Source organism: Vidua chalybeata, chromosome 22, assembly GCF_026979565.1.
Source record: "Vidua chalybeata isolate OUT-0048 chromosome 22, bVidCha1 merged haplotype, whole genome shotgun sequence".
In the NCBI taxonomy this organism is placed as follows: domain Eukaryota; kingdom Metazoa; phylum Chordata; class Aves; order Passeriformes; family Viduidae; genus Vidua; species Vidua chalybeata.
The window spans coordinates 4,069,755-4,087,447 of record NC_071551.1 but is presented as its reverse complement, the minus strand read 5'-3'; the positions used below and the strand labels follow the sequence as shown (position 1 = coordinate 4,087,447).

Genomic DNA, 17,693 nt, shown 5'->3' with positions numbered 1-17,693 from the left:
GCTTCCTGTACTTCATCTTAATGATTTCACTTCAATTTCCATTTCTGTTGTGATACTGTGAATGTGTGTGAATCCCACTGTAAGTATTTATGGCAGCTGAGGTCAAGGAAGTGTTGCTTGCTGTACCTGGAGCAGAAGGGAGAAACTTCTCCGTTTTGCTGATGCTACCAGAGCCTGATCCCTACCTGTGGCTCCTTACCTGATGAGTTTGTGCTGACAGAGTCAGGTACAGACAGGCCAAGGAAAAAGGGCAGTGAAGGAGGCAGCTCTGGGCTGACAGTTGCAGCACAGCAGCTGGGGCATTGCTGGATCTGGAACTGGGGTAGGCAGCATGATGGAGGCTCCTGCATGCTGGAGCTGTGGGCCCTCAGTGCCAGCCCTTCAGTGCCAAACTGGAGAGATTCCTAGAAACCACTTCCCAGTTTGAATTCTTTTTTTTTTAAGGGAAAACCCCATCTTGAAACACGTGAGAGTGACTGTAAGCCACGGCAGGAGAATGCTGATGTTCCTCTGACGGGAGCAATGCAGCATATGGGCAGCACAAGGCTCAGTGCACCTGCAGGGAGCAGACAGCAATATTAATGCCTTCTACGTCTGCTGAGGCAATTGCTGGAAAAATCCTTCCAGGAGTCCTTGCTTCTTGGCAGGGCGAGGAGGATTTTTGGAGCAGGAGGGTGCTGTGCTTGGCAGTGTGCCCCCCCCCGTGTGCCCGCAGGCGCTGCCTTCCCTGGGCAGAAGTGCTGTGTCTCACCTGTGCTTGGCCCTTGGTGCTGGCACTGCAGCACTGGGGACACCGCTGGGGACAGTGTCACCCCACACGAGAGCAGGCCCAAACAGGCTGTGCTGTGTCACGCCAGCCCTGTGTGCCCTTTTCCCTGCAGTGCCCCACAGGAGTCACGGCTGCATCTGTGCTGTAACCAGCAGCTTTTTGCACAGCAGAGTTACAGATCCCATGGAAGAGTCTCTGGGCTGGGGCAGGACGAGCTCAGCCCTGTGCTGCAGATTCTTCATCCTGGTGGCACATCACCCTGCTGTCTCCTTCCCGGGCCTGGCAGCTTCCTGTGAATGCTCTGAGAGTGTCCTTGCAGAGTCCTTCATCCACCAGTGTTTTTCTGGTGCTGCTCTGGTGACATAATGAGCCTTTGTCAAGGAGTAAATCAGTTCAGAGGAGGAATGGCTTGACCCAGGGGATCAGCAGTGAGCGATGCTGCCTGGGGCAGAGCAGGGGATGCCCACAGGTGACAAACATTTCCAGAATCCCAGTGCCCTGGCCAGTCTTTCACTGCCACAGCTGGGAAGCAAGCAGTCAGTGCAGGAAGAGGACCGGAGTCAGGGAATTGCTGCAGCCTTTTCCTGCTAAATACAGGTTGAAGTGATTAACAGGGAGAAGCATCTTCAGTTCCCCTGGATAAAGCTAGGCTTTAACTCTTTCCCAGCTGCTGACATCTGGTTTCCCTCTGGTATCCTTGCAGCCACTGTGATCTCAGGAGAGGCTGCAGAGATGATGTTGCAAAGAGGGACCAGGTCTGCCACAGCTACAGAGGATATAAACTCTTGGTGCTTGCCTTCTTAGTTTAGTTTCTGCTGCCTTAGCCATTTTTAAGAAAGAAATCTACATTAGGCGGCCATTGCTCAGTATGTTTTATGGCATTTTGCCCTGGTTTGAGGGTGTAAAGTTACTAAGCTGTTTAATTCAGCACTTTTCCTGTGTAGCTGTGTGACATAACTCAATCTGAGTTCAGCTTCTGTAACAGCAGAGTGAAAAAGGGGACCCCAGGCTGGGGAAACTTGATCTTTGGTTGGTACCATGGAACTCCTGACATGTTTCCTCAGCTGCTCTGGCATGTTGTGCTGTAGCAAACCTGAGACTTGGCCTTTTCCAGCTCCTTTCTGGTACCCAACCTGTGCTCACCTGAAGAACAGCTTGGGGTGTGCCAGGTGGTCTGTTCTCAGCTTGTTAGTTGTCTCTAATGTCTTTATTTTTTACCTTCTCCTCATGACAAGATTCAAGAGTGTGAGTCACTGAGTGTGTTGCATCCACCATGTTGTGCCAGTATGATATTCAGTGAGGAAAGGATTTTTTACTCACCCACCTCCTCTGTATTCTCAGGTGTTTCCAGCCCTTGGGTTAAAGGCACAAATGTGTACAGATGAATGTATGCAACTTACCCATGAGTGAATCCCAGTGCCAATGGCTCCCAGCTGGGAAGACATTGGTGACAGGGCTGTTCCTGAGTTGTACAGAGGTGACCACATGTTGAGTGTTGACAAAATCTGCCCCAGCTGCAGCTCAGAGCTCAAGTTTGAAGCCAAAGCCCTTTATGGTATTGTTCAAAGCAGAAATCCAATTCTGCTGGTTCCTGTAAGACCCTGTAGGACAGACCTGCCTGTTGTGTGGGATCCCCTGAGAGGAGGGGCAGTGGTGTGATGAGGCAGGAGGGTCAGAGTGATGCCAGTGCCACATCTCACAGCAGCAGCCTGTCTCCTCCAGGTCTGGTGGGCAGAGTTGCAGTGATGGTGCTCTGGGAAGGCTCTTCCCAAGGTGTTCCCCTGCCCCACTGGAGGCTCCACATCACATCCCCTCCCTTGCAACACCTTGGTGTTTAAAGAGGGAGTGTGAGGCTGCCCTGATTAAAATTTAATGAGGCTTGGTATTATTGAGGGCCCTTTAGTGTCATTTCTGCACTCATTGGCAAATAAATACATCAGCTGGCAGTATGGGGGTGAGCCCTGTCCCTGCCAGCTGCCCGTGTGACTGCAGGGCTGCTTCTGCTGGAGATGATGGGCTGAGGACAGAGCTGCTCAGGGCAAGGTGGGCAGCTGGGCGCCTGTTCATTTTCTCTCCAGCAGCTGCTGGAGCAGTGGTTCCCTTTTATTTGTCATTTGCATACTTTAGCCATTGGAATTGAATTTGTGCCCATTAAAACTAAATTGGTGCTGCATGGAATTCTAAATAGACTCTGGCAGAGCAGCCCATTAACTATTGGAGCAGGTTCTGCAGATGCCTCCTCCACAGGCACATGATATGACTGGGAACCACTGCAAAATGTGGATTTTTTTGCATGTTCCCAGGGTAATTGGAGTGCTGATATTAGAGTCAGTGTATTAAAATTTTGAAAGTCACCAGCATGGCTCAGAGCTGGGCTTAACTTGCTCTGCTTCAACAAAAGGTGTGGTGCAAACATCTCACCAAATTGTTTTGTATTTCCTTGGGTTTAATACTGTCTTACTGCCATGACCTCAGGGCCCCTGTGCTCCTGGTTCCTTGTGTGAGCCTCTGGCTCTGCTCTGGCACCTTTCGAGGTTGCTCTGCTCCACCCCTGGCAGATCCACTGGCACCTCTGAATCCAGCCATTTCTTCCTCATCCTCCTGACAGCCCTTCTGCTCTTTGGGGTTCTCACTGGTGTGCCTTTGTCTGCTTTGACTTTGGGTGGGGAGCCCTCTTGGCAAGGACCCCAGAGGCAGACCTGGACCCTTGCCTCCTCAAGGATTGCTTTGTGCTTTCGTCCCAGCCCTCATCCCCATCCCATGCACTGGGTCAGTCTCAGCCCTTTCCTGGAAGAAGTTCAGGGCCCAGGGAGCCCTGCCAGGGCTGGCAGCATGGCTTGCCCAGCAGGTCTGGGAGTAAATGGACTTTGTGTTGGAGTTGCTATTAAAATAATCTCTGTTGTTTGGTAGTCTCTGATGAGAAAAGAGAAAATGCTCCTGAGCAAAATGGTGCATCTTGTTTACACATAGGGAATTCAATTTAAAGCTTATATTTTGCAGGAAAAAAAAAAAAAAACCAACATGTTCAACCAGCCAGAGATTCTACAGCAGAGTTTATGAGACCAGGCTTGACTGCTTGGTCCTGGTTCCAGCCAGGATCCTCAAATTCTGTTGAATTATGTATTGGATATCTTAAATGATTATTAAATAAGTGACTCACACTGGTGTTTTTCCAGTGTTAGGCCCTTCTCAGCAGTTTTTGCTCGAGACACTTCCTCAGCGTGCCTCCATCAAGCCCTTGGGTTCAGTTTATTTTGCTTGTCTGCATGCGTGGGTCTGTGCAGGATGAAACAGCCAAGAAACTTCCTCTTCTGAGCCCAGGGAGATGGGTCAGCACTGCACAGACACAGACATCCCTTTGAGGTTTTTTCCCTTCTGGAGCCACATCTGTTCCTGGGGTGTCCACAGAGGCTTTGGAGCCCTCCAGGCCGAGGGATTTCTCTCAAATGTGGCACAGTGCCCCAGCAAGGTGGGATGACCCACCATGGCCCCAGGTGACCAATCTCCATCTCGTGGTCCTTCCTTAGGTAATAATAAACCCCACACTACAGGCACTGCTCTGCAGTGAATAAATTCAGCTGCTCTGCTCTGCTGAGCCCAAGCACGACCTGCCCAGTGCCCCGTGCTGCTGCTGCCAGGCAGTGGAGGGGGAGAGCACAGCAGCTCAGAGCAGCCCAAAGCAAAATTTCTTCAAGAATTTGATATAAAGTGGCCAACCCGACTCCTTTGTAATTGCTTTGAATCCAATTAATGCTGCCTGAGTAGATGTTAGGAATTATAAAGAGGAATCCAAGTCTGAGCTTGTCACCTAAACTATGATAATATTCCTTCAAAGGAGGCACATTTGCAAACATTATTAATTACCTGGGGAAGAGCTCAGGATTTCAGCTGAATTAAGGGGGGAATGTATTTTTGTGATTTTGTGTTTGATTGAGAGCAAGAGATTACCTTACTCTGGAACAATGGAGCAGTTCTTTGTCACAGACCTGGCAGCAAAACACAGGGAATTAGTCTGCGCCAAGTCCCCCGCCCCCAAAACCAATTTACTGGGAAGGACATTATGCCAGGAATTACCTGGGGCCAGAAGAGCTTTTAAAAGTGTTTAGCATGGGCTTCTCTAATCAGAAAAATCCAAGAGCACAGAGCTAAAATTTGTCTCTTTTTGTTTTCCATGAAGTGCTGCTTGGCTTTGAGGTGTGCTGGATTTGTTTGGTTGTGTTGTTCTTGGGGTGGGCTATGGGTGCCATACTGGAGTCCTCAAAAAAAGAACCCAAAAAACTAACAAACAAACAAAAAAAAAATTCAGGTGCTGCCACAGGGCGGGAACCTGTTCTGAAGTGCCAGACTTTGTGCGTGATCACTGGAAATCTTTTATGGAAAGTATCTACCCACACAAACGTGTGAATTTGCATGTCATGTAGGCAAAACGCAGCAGGCTGACTTGTACAGAAGTGCGTGAGAGCTCGGTGGCAGCAGCGTGTGACTTCCCAAGGCACTGCTCGCCAGGCGCCCCGAGCCTTGCTCTGCAGAGCAGGTTTGAGTTTTAGGGACAGGAGGGCTGGTCTGTGACAGAGCAGCTGCTGATCCTTTGCCTGCTGGCTGTCTCTTGACTGGTTGGAGCAGTGAGTGTCTCAGAGCTGGTTTGCTGCAGGTGGGAACCACCAAAAGTCCTGAGAGGAGCTCGGTGTTACCCCTCATGAACCAACAGGCACTGGCACTGTGAGAGCTGCTCTGGTGGCACTGACAAGCACCCCCCACCCAAAACGTGGTGTCTGCTTCCACTCTGTACCAGGAATGGTGTGGCCAGCAGGAGCAGGGGGGTCATTCTGCCCCTGTGCTCAGCACTGGTGAGGGCACACCTCGAGTGCTGTGTCCAGTTCTGGCCCCTCAGTTTGGGAAGGACGTTGAGATGCTCGAGCGCGTCCAGAGGAGGCAACGAGGCTGGAGAGGGGCTGGGAACACAAACCCTGTGAGGAACCACTGAGGGAGCTGGGGGTGCTCAGCCTGGAGAAAAGGAGACTCAGGGGTGACCTCAGCACTCTCTACAGCTCCTGAAAGGTGGCTGTGCTCAGGTGGGGTTGGGCTCTGTCTCCAGGAACTGACAGAACCAGAGGACACAGCCTTAAGCTGCACCAAGGGAAACATAGATTGGATATTAGGAAAAAGTTTTTTACAGAACGAGTGATAAAGTTCTGGAATGGCTGCCCGGGGAGGTGGTGCAGTCACCATCCCTGGGTGTGTTTAACAAAGCCTGGATGTGGCACTGGGTGCCAGGGTTGAGTTGAGGTGTTAGGGCTGGGTTGGACTTGATGGGCTTGAAGGTCTCTTCCAACCCAGTCATTCTGTGAATTCTGTAAATGACTGGCAAAATGGCAACATACACCTGCAAAACTGGATGATCTCCTTCTGCTCAAAAGGAAATGGAAATAGATGGGAAATAGGAAGAGTAGGACACTAAGAACATCAGTAGAGTCTGGAATAATAAATTAGCAGATTACAAGCTATCAATCCACCTGTCTAGGCTGTGCCTATGTCAAAAGCACAAACACATTTGCTCATTAAGCCCAAATCATGTTCACAATTATTTTTCAAAGCGTTTTCAGGAAAGTAACAGTAATTAATAATCTTTAAAGTTTGTGCAAGTGCCAGTCATGCTGAGGTTTCCTGGTGGAGCAGGCCCCAGCCCTGCTCTGGGTGGGTGTTCCTCACATGTGGAATGCATTCCTGAAACCCACTTGGGCAAAGCACAGCACACACACCCATCAGAGGAGCAGAGCTGGCTGCCCTGCCTGTGCCAGTGCAGTGTGCTCCCAGAGAGCTGAGACCATGAGGTAGGAGGCTATTTATGGCTCTGTCTACCTTGGGGAGTGTGCTTGAAATTAAGATGGTGCTGATGAATGGAAAAAGGAGAGAGAAAGGCTGAGAGGGCCCTGGACTGGGGTGCTGCCAACATGGAAGTGTTCTTTGAAGAACTCTTTAGCCAGTGATGAAATGGCATCCAGCACCCCATTCAGGTGTCTCAGGGCAGGGGAGGGCAGGAGGTTGTAACACAAGAATTAGGGGTCCCATGCCATTAATTTCTTGGCTGAGGCATCCAGCAATACCTGTAAAGTTACATGTCACCATTTTACTGTATTCAATCTAGACATAAAGGACATTACTACTTACCATTATTTAAATAAAGTTAAGACTGTTCCCTGGGTTTGCTGACAGTTTTGCCATGCACCCTGTAGGAAAGCTGGGCTCATTTTTACTGCCTCCATTCACCCACCGTCAAGTAACCGTAAACATTCCATAGTGGCAGTTAACCACCCGTGTTCTGTGATGTTGTGTCCTGTCAGTACACAAGTGTTACACATGCTGCGTGTCCCAGGACAGCTCTGGGAAACTGATAAATGGTGACATCCATGTTTGCTTTCCTTTCCCATGAGGGTGCTCTAATCCTGCTGTGTTTTTGTCACAGCATCTGGGATCTTGCCTGCCCCAAGGGCACGGCTCCAGGCCACCAGCAGAGCACAGCAGCAGCCACACAGCACACTGTGCTGGCAGTGCAAGGCACTCCCTCCCCTCTCCTCTCCAAAAACAGAACCAGAGAACACAGACTGCTTTCCCTGTGCATGGAGTTAGTGATCTGGTTTAATTCCAGCTGAGAAACCAGGGCAAGGAATATACATCAACAGTGTACATGTTCTAAATCGCCACAATCAAGCTTAAATTCTTTTTATTCTTCACTGTAAACCTGTCCTGAAGTAGGTTAGTGGATCAGAGCAGATCTGCTCTATATTATTTATAGGTTTCTTTTGGTTCTTGCTGCTTGGCTGGATGCTGCTAGAGGACTCCATGTTCCAGCAGTCTTTCTCTTTGCTGCCGCTTTAAAACTTTCTATTTTTGTCTGTAGGAATCCCATCTCCCCAGCTCCCTTCTCTGCTAAATTCAGCACACTGGCAATGCTGAAAGTCTTTCATCGCATGCTGTGCCAAGATCTGACTACGGCGCAAAGTGCTGCACTGTTCTGCTTGTGTGTGAGCACAGGCAGTGCCCAGCACTGGCACCGGTGTTCCCCGGTGCTTCTGGGGCCCGTGTCCTTCAGGGGATGTCTTCAGGGAAAGCTGCTGTCCAGTGTGAGGAGAATGCTTTGGCTGGGATATTCCTGCCCAAGTGTGGTTGCCTCTCTGAGCCAGATAACCTTATGTTCAGGAGCATTTGCAGCAAAAGCAATCGTTGTCTTTGGCTATGAGATTATTCAGCAGCTCAGGCAGCAGCCCAGCACAGGGCTGCCCTCCCACAGCCTGAGGCAGGAGCCCTCAGCATTTTTACCAACTCTTGTAATTGAAACCCACTGAGAAAGTGAAGAGACTCTACGCATCAGCTGAATGTGATAGGCAGGGTAGGGCTGCATAATTTATAGACCTGCATTTCTTTTTGATGAGATTTTTGAGTCTAAAAGCTCTGGGAAGGGAGTGCTATTTTTTATTGCATCTCTGAACTCAAATTATGTCAGATTTTGTGGGCACAGTCTGTGCTTGTTAAAAAAAAACCCCACCAAAGTGCAGCCTCAGATTGCTCTGGCTCATGAGCACTGCTGGTCCTGCTCCATGCAGAGTAAACTAGCTCCTCACACTCCCAAGGATTAGTTCCTCCATATCCAGAGGGAGCTCAGGCATTCACAGCGTGCCAGGGATTACAGCACATCACCAGGTGCTGGTCCTGCTCGGCCGCAGGATGTCTGGGTGGCCAGGGGCCAGTTGCTCCCTGCTGTGTACAGAATCACAGGATCCAGCCGTGTGCTTTTAAATGATTTGGCTGGGGTTGCCCGTGTGCTTGGTATCTCTCTGTCCCAGGCCCCTTTTCCGTGTATTGCATGATCTGCCTTGACTTTGGTCTGTGACAGCTTCTTGGAGCAGCCACCAGCACCTTCCTTCCAGGTGCTCGGTGGCCCGTGGCTGGTGCAGTGGTGTGACACTGATCACACCTTCATTCCCCCCACGCTGTAACCTCTGAGAGGAAGGAAATTCGGGATCACCCTCCACTGTTCTGCACTTCGAAGGTCCTTGTGTGGCAGGTGCAGGTGTGCTTGTTGCTTTGAGTAAACAGCAGCACATCATCCCAGGAAATTCTGGTCTCGCTGCAGAGGTGGGTGCCTGGTGGTTGGAGTGCTGGAGGCTTTTGGAACAAGGGCTCTCTTTTTGAGTTGATTATTCTGAGTGAATCATTGCAGGCAGTACTGACTGAGGTCAGAGAGGCTGATATTGCCAGCTGCACTGATCTGTAAGGATTTGAGAGACATACTGATATTTTCTGGAGATAAACCACTAGAAATAGGGAAAATGTTATAAAACTGTGGCCCAAGTTCCTGTTCCCTTATCTCTGTGTGAGTGTTGTCAAGAGTTTAAAATATACGTGTGATAAAGCAATTCCTGGAGCAGTTGCAGTGACAGTGTGTCCTGAAAAGCATCTCCCCCTTTGTTGGGAGTGGGAAGCCAGAAAAGCCATGCCACTGGGATGGGAATGTCACTGGAATTGGTCAGACTGCTGCTGGAGCACAGGGTGCTCTGGATAATGAGCCAGCAAGAATCAAAACCTTTTATAATGTATATTTTTAATGGAGCTGGGAAACAGGGACAAAATAGGAAAGCTGTTTCTGAGTCCTGCAGGCACTTAGGGGGTGGTTAGGATGTCATTAGAGGGAGTCATAGGTTGTCAGTGTTTCTCCTAATCTGGAATTGAAGTCAAGAGCAAAAACTTGACATAAAAATAAAGAACAGAGGAATTGGATAAAACCAAGTGCATCCTAATCCTGTGTCACAGCCCTGTCCGAGATGCTGCGGGTGGTGCTGGATGGTCCTGTTCAACAGGGGCTGGATGGGGAGACATCACTTCTGGAAAGGTCCTGTTTAAAGGAAATAGAAAAGGTCAATATTAACAGATTAGGAAAAGACAAATGGCAGTGCTGTACAAATGCTGTGTCAGATGAGGAATTGTTCCCAAAACTGTAGATAAGACAGTTCTGTCCTTTTTATCTGGTAGTACTGAATAAGAGGACAATGAATTTTGCTAAAGAGCAACACAAATCTGATTTAAGGAAAGGAAATACAGTGACACTGTTGCAAGATGTCATTCCCTTCTCAAGCATGGTAAACTCAAAAATGGAATGAATATGTGTGGATGGCGAGAGAATCCAGGGAAATAACAAGCAACCTTGTTAGGGGGACTGCCAGAAGGGACATCAAAACCTGGACCTTTCTGGACTGCCTGCAGTTCTGGAGCCCTTCACAGCTTTTTGTCTGTGTCCTGCTGTGTGACCTTCTTCCCTCCCATGCCACAATGCTGTTTTGGCTCTGTAGATGAATTCCCTTCTGTCTCAGGTCTAACCTGCTGCCACCCATCATTTCTACTTTGCTTGAAATTCACCTGTCAGGGCCCATGGCAGCCATGACGTGGATGTGTGGAGGAGTATCCCTGGTGGGGCAGTGTTGATTTGCACTGAAGGGCAGGCACTGTGCTCCCAAAGCAGCCTGCCAGTCCTCCCCAGTTAGGGTGATGGTTTTCCTTGTGAGGCTGGGGCATCACTGCTCCCTGCAGTGAGCTGTGCAAAGATAATTCAAGTCAGCAGCTGAAGATTCATCAGCGCTGCTGGAATCCTTCCAGTGGTGCTGAGCAGACAGAGGTGCTGGCCTGGAGCAGGTGCTGCTGTGGGCCCGTGTGGGGTGGGACCCCTGCACTGTCCCATCCTCGGTGCCACAGTGGCAGGGGTCTGCTCTGTGCTGGGGGTGTCCTGGGGTGTCCTCCCTCTGCTCTTCATATTCATCCTGTTAACAAATGGCATCCCTCATCATCAAAATATTTTCCATAGGCCCTCTGGTGATCGCATGAGCAGTATCAGAAGTCATTAATTCTGAAATGTGGGCTCCAGGGGACACTTAGGGCAAATAAATCCTTAAACCTTTCCTTGTCAATGCCTCCCCTGTCAGGCAGGTGCTGAGCTGTCATTCACAGCCTACAGCCCTCCTCAACAAGCAGCTGCAGCATTCCTCCTCTGCATGTCCTGGTGAAGCCAAAAGGGCAGAAGAGTCCCTAAGGGCCCCCAGCAAAGCACTTTTTTCCCCCAAGATAAGTATTTCTACAAAGGATTGTGGCAAAGTGGCTGGCATTCATACTCCTTTAAACAAAAATCATAACTGATGTGTTATGTGAGCAGTGGTGTTTTTTTTTTTTTAATTTATTTCTGCTGATGGATTCTCTAACGTATTTTGAATGTAATTTGGGATTATTAGTGACTTCCAAGGTGTCAAAGGGTTCAAACTGCCTGGTTGAGGCTATTACTCTGAGCAGCAGTTGGAGGAGGGCTTTCCCATCTGATGAATTTTGCTTATCAAGCAGGGAGGCAATACCTAATATTCAGGGAAAAGCCTAAATCTGGCCTATGGAAAGGAACGAGCTCTTTCTGAAGTGCTTCAGTGCTGAGACACATCTAAATCAAGTTATTGGGCAAGGGGTTGTTCTGTGCCATGGGGCAAGCAGCTTCCTGTGAACACTAACTGCGTGTGATGTCTGAGCCGAGTACCCTTCAGAGCTGCTTAACAGCTTCTCTTTTCCATTTTGGTGATATCTTTCTAAATTATACATTAAACTTATCAGGCTGAGTAATGCATCACAGCTTCCCCGTGTCAGACTTAATGTTCCTTACTCAGCTGCAGCTTTGTGTTTGCCTTTCCCTTCCGTTTATCATCAGGCAAAGCCCGGGTGCTCCTCTCCAGGAGCTGCCTGCCTGCAGGAGCCAGGTGCTGGGGGCTGCCCCATCCCAGGGCAAGGCTGGCTCATGAGAGCACGACCTGCCATGCTGCAAATGCTGAGCCCATGGAACTCATGCTGCTGCCCTGGGGGATGTGGGTGCTTTGCTGCAGGTGGGGGTTTGTGTTGGTGAATAAATTAAAATAATACCCTAACAATCTCAGTGAGCAGCACACAGGGAGAGTGGTCACAGCAGTGTGCTGGCACTGGAGGTTGTGGGTGACAAGGGACTGATACTGTTGGGATTTTAGGTGCTACAGGAAAAACAAGTCATTTGCTACTTTTCTTTGCCAATATGTCTGAAGACAGATAGTATTTGGTTAAGTGCAGCTCTGAAATGGAAACTCAAGCAATTTTCTTTCAGTGGTTTCTCAGATCATTGCACAGCAAGATGCAGCTAAGGAGAAAACACTTATCTTGGTTTTAAGTGCTCTGTGTTAATGCTGGTGTCTTCTGCACAATTACCAGGTTTTGTTGCTGTAATTCTGTGCAAGGAGGAATTCCTAATTTTAGGGTTTTTCTTCTTGTTTTGTGGGCCATTTTATATTTCTTCTACTGGCTGTTACTGCCTCACTCCCAGGAGATGGACTGAGTTCCTTCTGTTTCCTTCCTGCCTCTCCCTTGAGCTCCCTCTGTATCAGCCCCCTGTCTGAACCCAGGGTCCTTTGGCCACATCAGGCCCTTCGATGTGCAGATGCTGTGCAGGACTGCTGCTGTTTGAAGCAGTCTTTCTTTATTGCTCTGTTTAATTTTATTCTGATGTATATATAAATAATTGGATGCCTTTAGTAGGCTGCAGCTATACTCCTGGGTTATATATCCACCAGTTTTCTCCTACTTTTTTTTTTTTTTCCCTCAGAAGTCAGGAGGCAGCTGTGGGAATCAGTGCTGCTCTTTTAATAAATGAAGTCACTCCAATGCCTGTAGCACCTGAGCGGGTTTTTCTGAACAGCACAGCTTTTTCTATTTGTAACACACTTTCACCTTATTATGTTTACATTCTATAGCAAAACAATGTATGTTTTCAGCATAATTAATCAGTATAATTATATGTTATTTCCAGTGTCAGGTTCAGCCGAAGAACTGATTCAGGGTAGTGATTAGCCCTCTCAGCAGCGATGGGGAGGGAGAGCTAATCTGTGCTGAAAACTCTGATTTTGAAAGATGCCGTTTATATTATAAATTGAATATTTCCTCTGAATGCCCTCGACCAATTTGAATAGAAATGTATTTATACCTGATGGCAGTGCACCGTGTTTGTTTTAGGTTGCAGCTTTGCTTCTGTTTGCAGAGGCTGCCATTACTCAGACAGGGCCTGAGTCTTTTTTAACAGGACCTCTGCCCCTTTGATTTTGCCTGAAGTTACACCAAATGAGCTGCAGTTGTTTACCTCTGCACAGTCTTCATCTTCTCTGATCCCTAAAAAAAAAAATAGTAAAGTCCTTGAATATTCTGTGATTCTGTAATACTGTTTTTGGACAGTGCAGCAAGAGCTCCTACATGAGCTGTCTGTGTGTGGCTTGTGGTGTGTCCCTCCACACAGAGAACTTCTTGACCCCTTATAAACTTCATGAGACAGGTTCAAGGTTCATTGCAAAAATGGAAGAGTTGTTGATTTCTTATTTTCTATAATTTCAGCATTTCAGAATAGGAAGCATTTAACACACACAAAGCTCCAAGAGAGCTTTCATTTGCTGTTTCAGTCTTTTAGAAAGTACAATTATACAGGAAGGAAGTTCCCGCATTGCAAAAAAGTTCAGATCAATTAAAACAATTCACTTTGTTGCTAATGATTCCAGACCATTCTAATTTACTGGTAAATAAGTGGCTTCAAAAGCATCTTCATTCAGTGAGTACACAGAGGAAATATTAATGGGTTCTTGGGTAAATTAAGTCTTGTTTTGGTCACAGACTCTCCCTGCAAACCTTTCTGTGCAGGTTTGCCACACAGCCTGAGGAATTCCAGCTTTTAGAGGGAGCTACAGTTTCTGATGGGTTTTAGCATTCAGAAGAACACAGGTAATGGGGGGTGGCATGGGCTGGCACAGCCAGAGTGGACAACCAGTGTCAACAAGGTGCAGTGCGTCCCTCTGTGTGTGTAACAGACCACTGGGTTTGTGCTGATGCTCAGCAGAGGTGAGACAATAAACAGCAATTATTGGGCAGTTTTTATATTTGCCACAAATGTATTTTGTGGAACCTTTTGAATGTTCTTTCAAAATGGACCTTTTTTTAGCAGAACTTAACAGTGTTAAAAAACAGGACTCAGTGCTGTTTTTGTCAGGGTCTCACTTATCCTGTGGACAAGTTTGCTGCAGTTTCAATTTGCCTGCTTGGAAAATTGGCTGTCACATGCCAGGGACAGCCAGATCTGTCAAGCTCCACACAGTTTTCCTTTATTAGCTCTATTGGGTTTATTGCTTTTCGTATGCTCTGAGGGATGATGGTTGTTTAGTGACAAGAACCTGAAAAATCATTCAAGTTGACAATGCTTTTTAGATTTCATTTTTTCCTTGTGTCTCTATCTATAAAACAGAATGACTTGAGGACACGGTGAACATTGTGGGGAGCTTGCTCTGTTGCTGAGAACATGCCTTCCAGCTCCGGGCTCTGCTGTTGTTACCATCCCCACATCAACCAAACTGCAGTAATGGGCATTTCACCTGTCCTGCTGCAGCTTCTGGTGTGGCAGGGATGGGCTTTGGTTTTCAGCAAACAGGCTCTAATCTCCTTAGGCATGATGGTTGCTCCAGTCATTTCCAAATTGTGTGTGCAAGTTGGGATGAAAGATTTTTGTGATGTTTTCCAGGTTCTTGCAGCTTACTGAGCCATTTCTGAAACATTTCTGACATAACACCAAAACATCAGGAGCATTCCAAATAGTGGTGATGGAGGATCTCCTCTGGCACGGGTATTTCTGCCTAAAGAGGGGAATGCTGTGTTCCTCAGAGAGTGTTTTCCCAGCACAGAGTCAAAAGGAGGCTCTGCAGGGAATCCCTGTGTTCACCACGCTGGTTTTGTTGCCTGTCATCTCATTACACATTCCTTTACAGGTTCCTTAGTGCTCCCTGGTGTGGCAGGCAGACAGCACATGCCATGTGAGGTACCTGTTCCTCAGGGGGGGCCCAGCAGGACATGGTGTCCCTTGTGCTTTCACATCACAGCATCTCCAGGGTTTGGGAATAGCATCATCAGCTGTTGCATGTGTAATGAGAACAGAATCCCCTTGGCTGTTCTCTGCTCCATCTCTGGTTCTGAACTCGTTGTGGAGGAAGGATGGCAGTGCTGTAACCACTTCACTGGGGCAGTGGGCACTGCTGGTCCTGGCAGACACAGTGAGAGTGTCCAGCCCTGCACAGGGCACCTGCACTTCTGGTGTGTGTCCTTCTGAGAGTGAGGAGGAATAACATGGGGAATCCTGGTGACTTGAATTCCTGCCGTAGCTGACGTTTCCTCGCTCTCTGCAGCTGTGGCAGGTGATGGAAATGCCTCTGATGGCAATAGAAATGTTCCTGATGAAGGGGAGAAGGCAGCTGCAGCTCCTGTGTCTGTGCCAAGACGAAAATCTTCATCGTTGAGTGGTTTGCAAAGGCACAACTGCAGTCACCTCAATTCATGCTGTTGCTGAGTGAGCACCAGCTCTCCATTCCAGCAATATCAGAGAGAAACGATCTGTGGCTGGATGAGTGAAGTCACTTATCTCCAGCAAAAAACAGGAGGCACCTGGGCAGGGTCTCTGACTCAAGCAGCCTTTGCTGGTGGAATAAAAGGCAGAAAACCTATGTGGAGTACGTGCAAAGGCTAAAATGTGGATGGGCATGTAAGACTCTCAATATTCTGCTAAAAACAGCCCTACCAGCAGTCACGTGTGGCATGCTTAAAACAGACCCTCAGATCAGTCCTCATGGTGTCTGATGATCAGATCTGAGAGGTCCAAGCTGAAGAACAAAACCTGGTCTGTCCTTTGTTTGAAGGACAGCAAGAAAAGGGTCTCCATTTGTCTTCCATGTTCTATGCAGACAGAAAAAAAAGGAAAAAGCAGTAAGTTGGAAAATGCACCGAGAGCTCTTGAGCCTGGATAGTGCAGAGTATTGCTGTTTCTGGGGTTTCAAGGACTCTTGTCATAAGCTGTTCATTCCTCAGTGTTACCTCTCTCTTAGATGCTTCTTCAGATGCATTGATGCCTAAGCTCAGAAACCCCTTTGATCTGTGCTTACTTTGCTGAGCATTTACCAACTTAAAAGTGCCCATGTTAAACTTTAATATTCCCATGTCTGGCACTAGATGTTCCAACTACTGCTGCTTTTTTGGGATGTCTCAGAAGATACCAGTGTATGTAGCTGGGTCAAGTAGCTGATGGGTGAAATGAGCAATGACTGGCTGCGTGTAATAGTCTGCATCTGTTACTGAAATTCAGAAGCTTTCCTGCCTTTTTGTATTTTGTAAGGTGTGCAATGTCATAGGCGTTGTGTGTTCTTTTCTCTTGCTGATGTGAATGTACATCACAGGCAGCAGCACTTAGTGTACAAAATATCTCAGCTTCATAGTCACATTTGGCAAGTAGATTAAAAAAAAAAAGGGGGGGGAGGGAATTTCTGCATTTAACAGCAACTGCATTGCTGTTTGTTGTACTCTTCAGAAGGCATTGCCAAAACTTCACTCTTTTTCTTGGGGCATACTATGAAATAAAAAGATGAGGGAGACTCTTGAGGAGAGATGCAGCCATGGAGTTACCAAAGAAATCAATGACTCTCATGTGCCACATCTCCAAATGCTCGCCTGATAAATTTGCGCTCACTACTTAAAAATCTAATTGGGTGAAGTGCTGGCATCTGTCATCAGCTCAGCCTGAGCCCAAGGGCTAAACAATGCTCACCTTTCTCTGCTTAAATGACACAGCTTTGGAGGTTATCAGGGCACTGTCGTGTGCTGGGAGATCGCCAGGCTGCTCCTGGGCAGTGAATTTGAGACTGATGGATTGGGCTGAAAGGCAGTTTGCTTTGCTGTAGCAACTTCTGCTCCTCCCTGATAACATCTCCCTTAGCAGCCAGGTCGCTTGCTCTGACTTGGCATTTTGAGGCAGGATGGGCTCACTGTCCAATTTACCATTCTTTGCTCTTAGTTTGTGAAAGAGAGACCTGATTTGGGGTAAAAAGGAGCCAGGAAGGAATGAGTGCCCCTCCCTTGACTTGAGCTCAGAGTTGTGCTGGCACTGACCAGAGCTGTTTGTACACCCTGGGAGTGCTTCTGTGCTTGCTCTGACATAGTGAAACAGAGGAACAAAATCCATTTGTCAGATCTCCCCAAGAGAAAGCTGAATGCCTACACGGCCAGAAAGGAGTCAGAGTCCTTGGAAAGGTCTGATAAGGAGATAATTCCACTCTCATTAGCAGGTCAGAGAAGCCCCTCTGAGCCACACAGCAGCACTGGTGGGGGTCACATTTCCTTTTAAGATTCCAAGGCATCCACATGAGAGCCTCCACGTGTATGTGGAGGAGGCCCAGAGAGCTGGGCTGTCTCCCAGCCTGCAGCAGGAGTGCTGAGATGCTAATCCCTGTTTGTTAATCCCATTGTATGCTGAGTGGTAGTGAAGAAGAAAGAAGGTTGCCTTTTAATCTTACTCTTTCAATTCAGAAGAAATTCAAGTCTGATACTCCCTTTTTTGCTTTAGGATTTGATGTCTCCTGTTTAAAGTGCTGCCTCAGTTCCCAGCTGGCTGCTGTGGAGCCCTTTCAGGACACAGTGGCTCATGAGTCACAGCCAGCAGCTGCAGGGAGAATGGAGGGAGGCATGTCCTTGCTATGGCAGTTTGGGGTGTCCCTGGTACCTGCCCATCTTTTCCTCTGGGCACAGCCCAATGCTGCTTAGCTTTTATGCACCTTTTGTTTGGATCCTCCACTTTGTGAGCTCTCATATGCAATGCAAAAGTAAAGATGGACTCCAAAAAGAGTTACTTATGTCTGGAAGGATTATCCAAGCACAACAAAACCTTCAGTGAATAACCTGTGTGCTGTATAGCAGTGTTATAAGGGTTTTGCTATAGGAACAAACGTGTTGCAAGACTATCAAAGGCAACATTATGAAAGTGTTTTGAAGGTTATTGATGTTATTCCTCTGGGAATTGTATTACCAG

The 17,693-nt window shown here is 47.8% G+C and overlaps 1 protein-coding gene and 1 long non-coding RNA gene across 5 annotated transcripts in view; one reads left to right on the top strand and one right to left on the bottom strand.

The window, feature by feature from the left end:
- The window catches only part of CAMTA1 (calmodulin binding transcription activator 1), a 237,283-nt gene that overhangs the window by 153,252 nt on the left and 66,338 nt on the right, over window positions 1-17,693 (top strand). The gene's annotated exons all lie outside the window — the stretch shown is intronic.
- LOC128798782 (uncharacterized) lies at window positions 3,838-7,025 on the bottom strand. Its single transcript, XR_008434541.1, has 3 exons — window positions 6,938-7,025; window positions 4,718-4,755; window positions 3,838-4,105 (listed from the first exon to the last, which is right to left on the bottom strand). It is a non-coding gene; the product is annotated as an uncharacterized LOC128798782 (long non-coding RNA).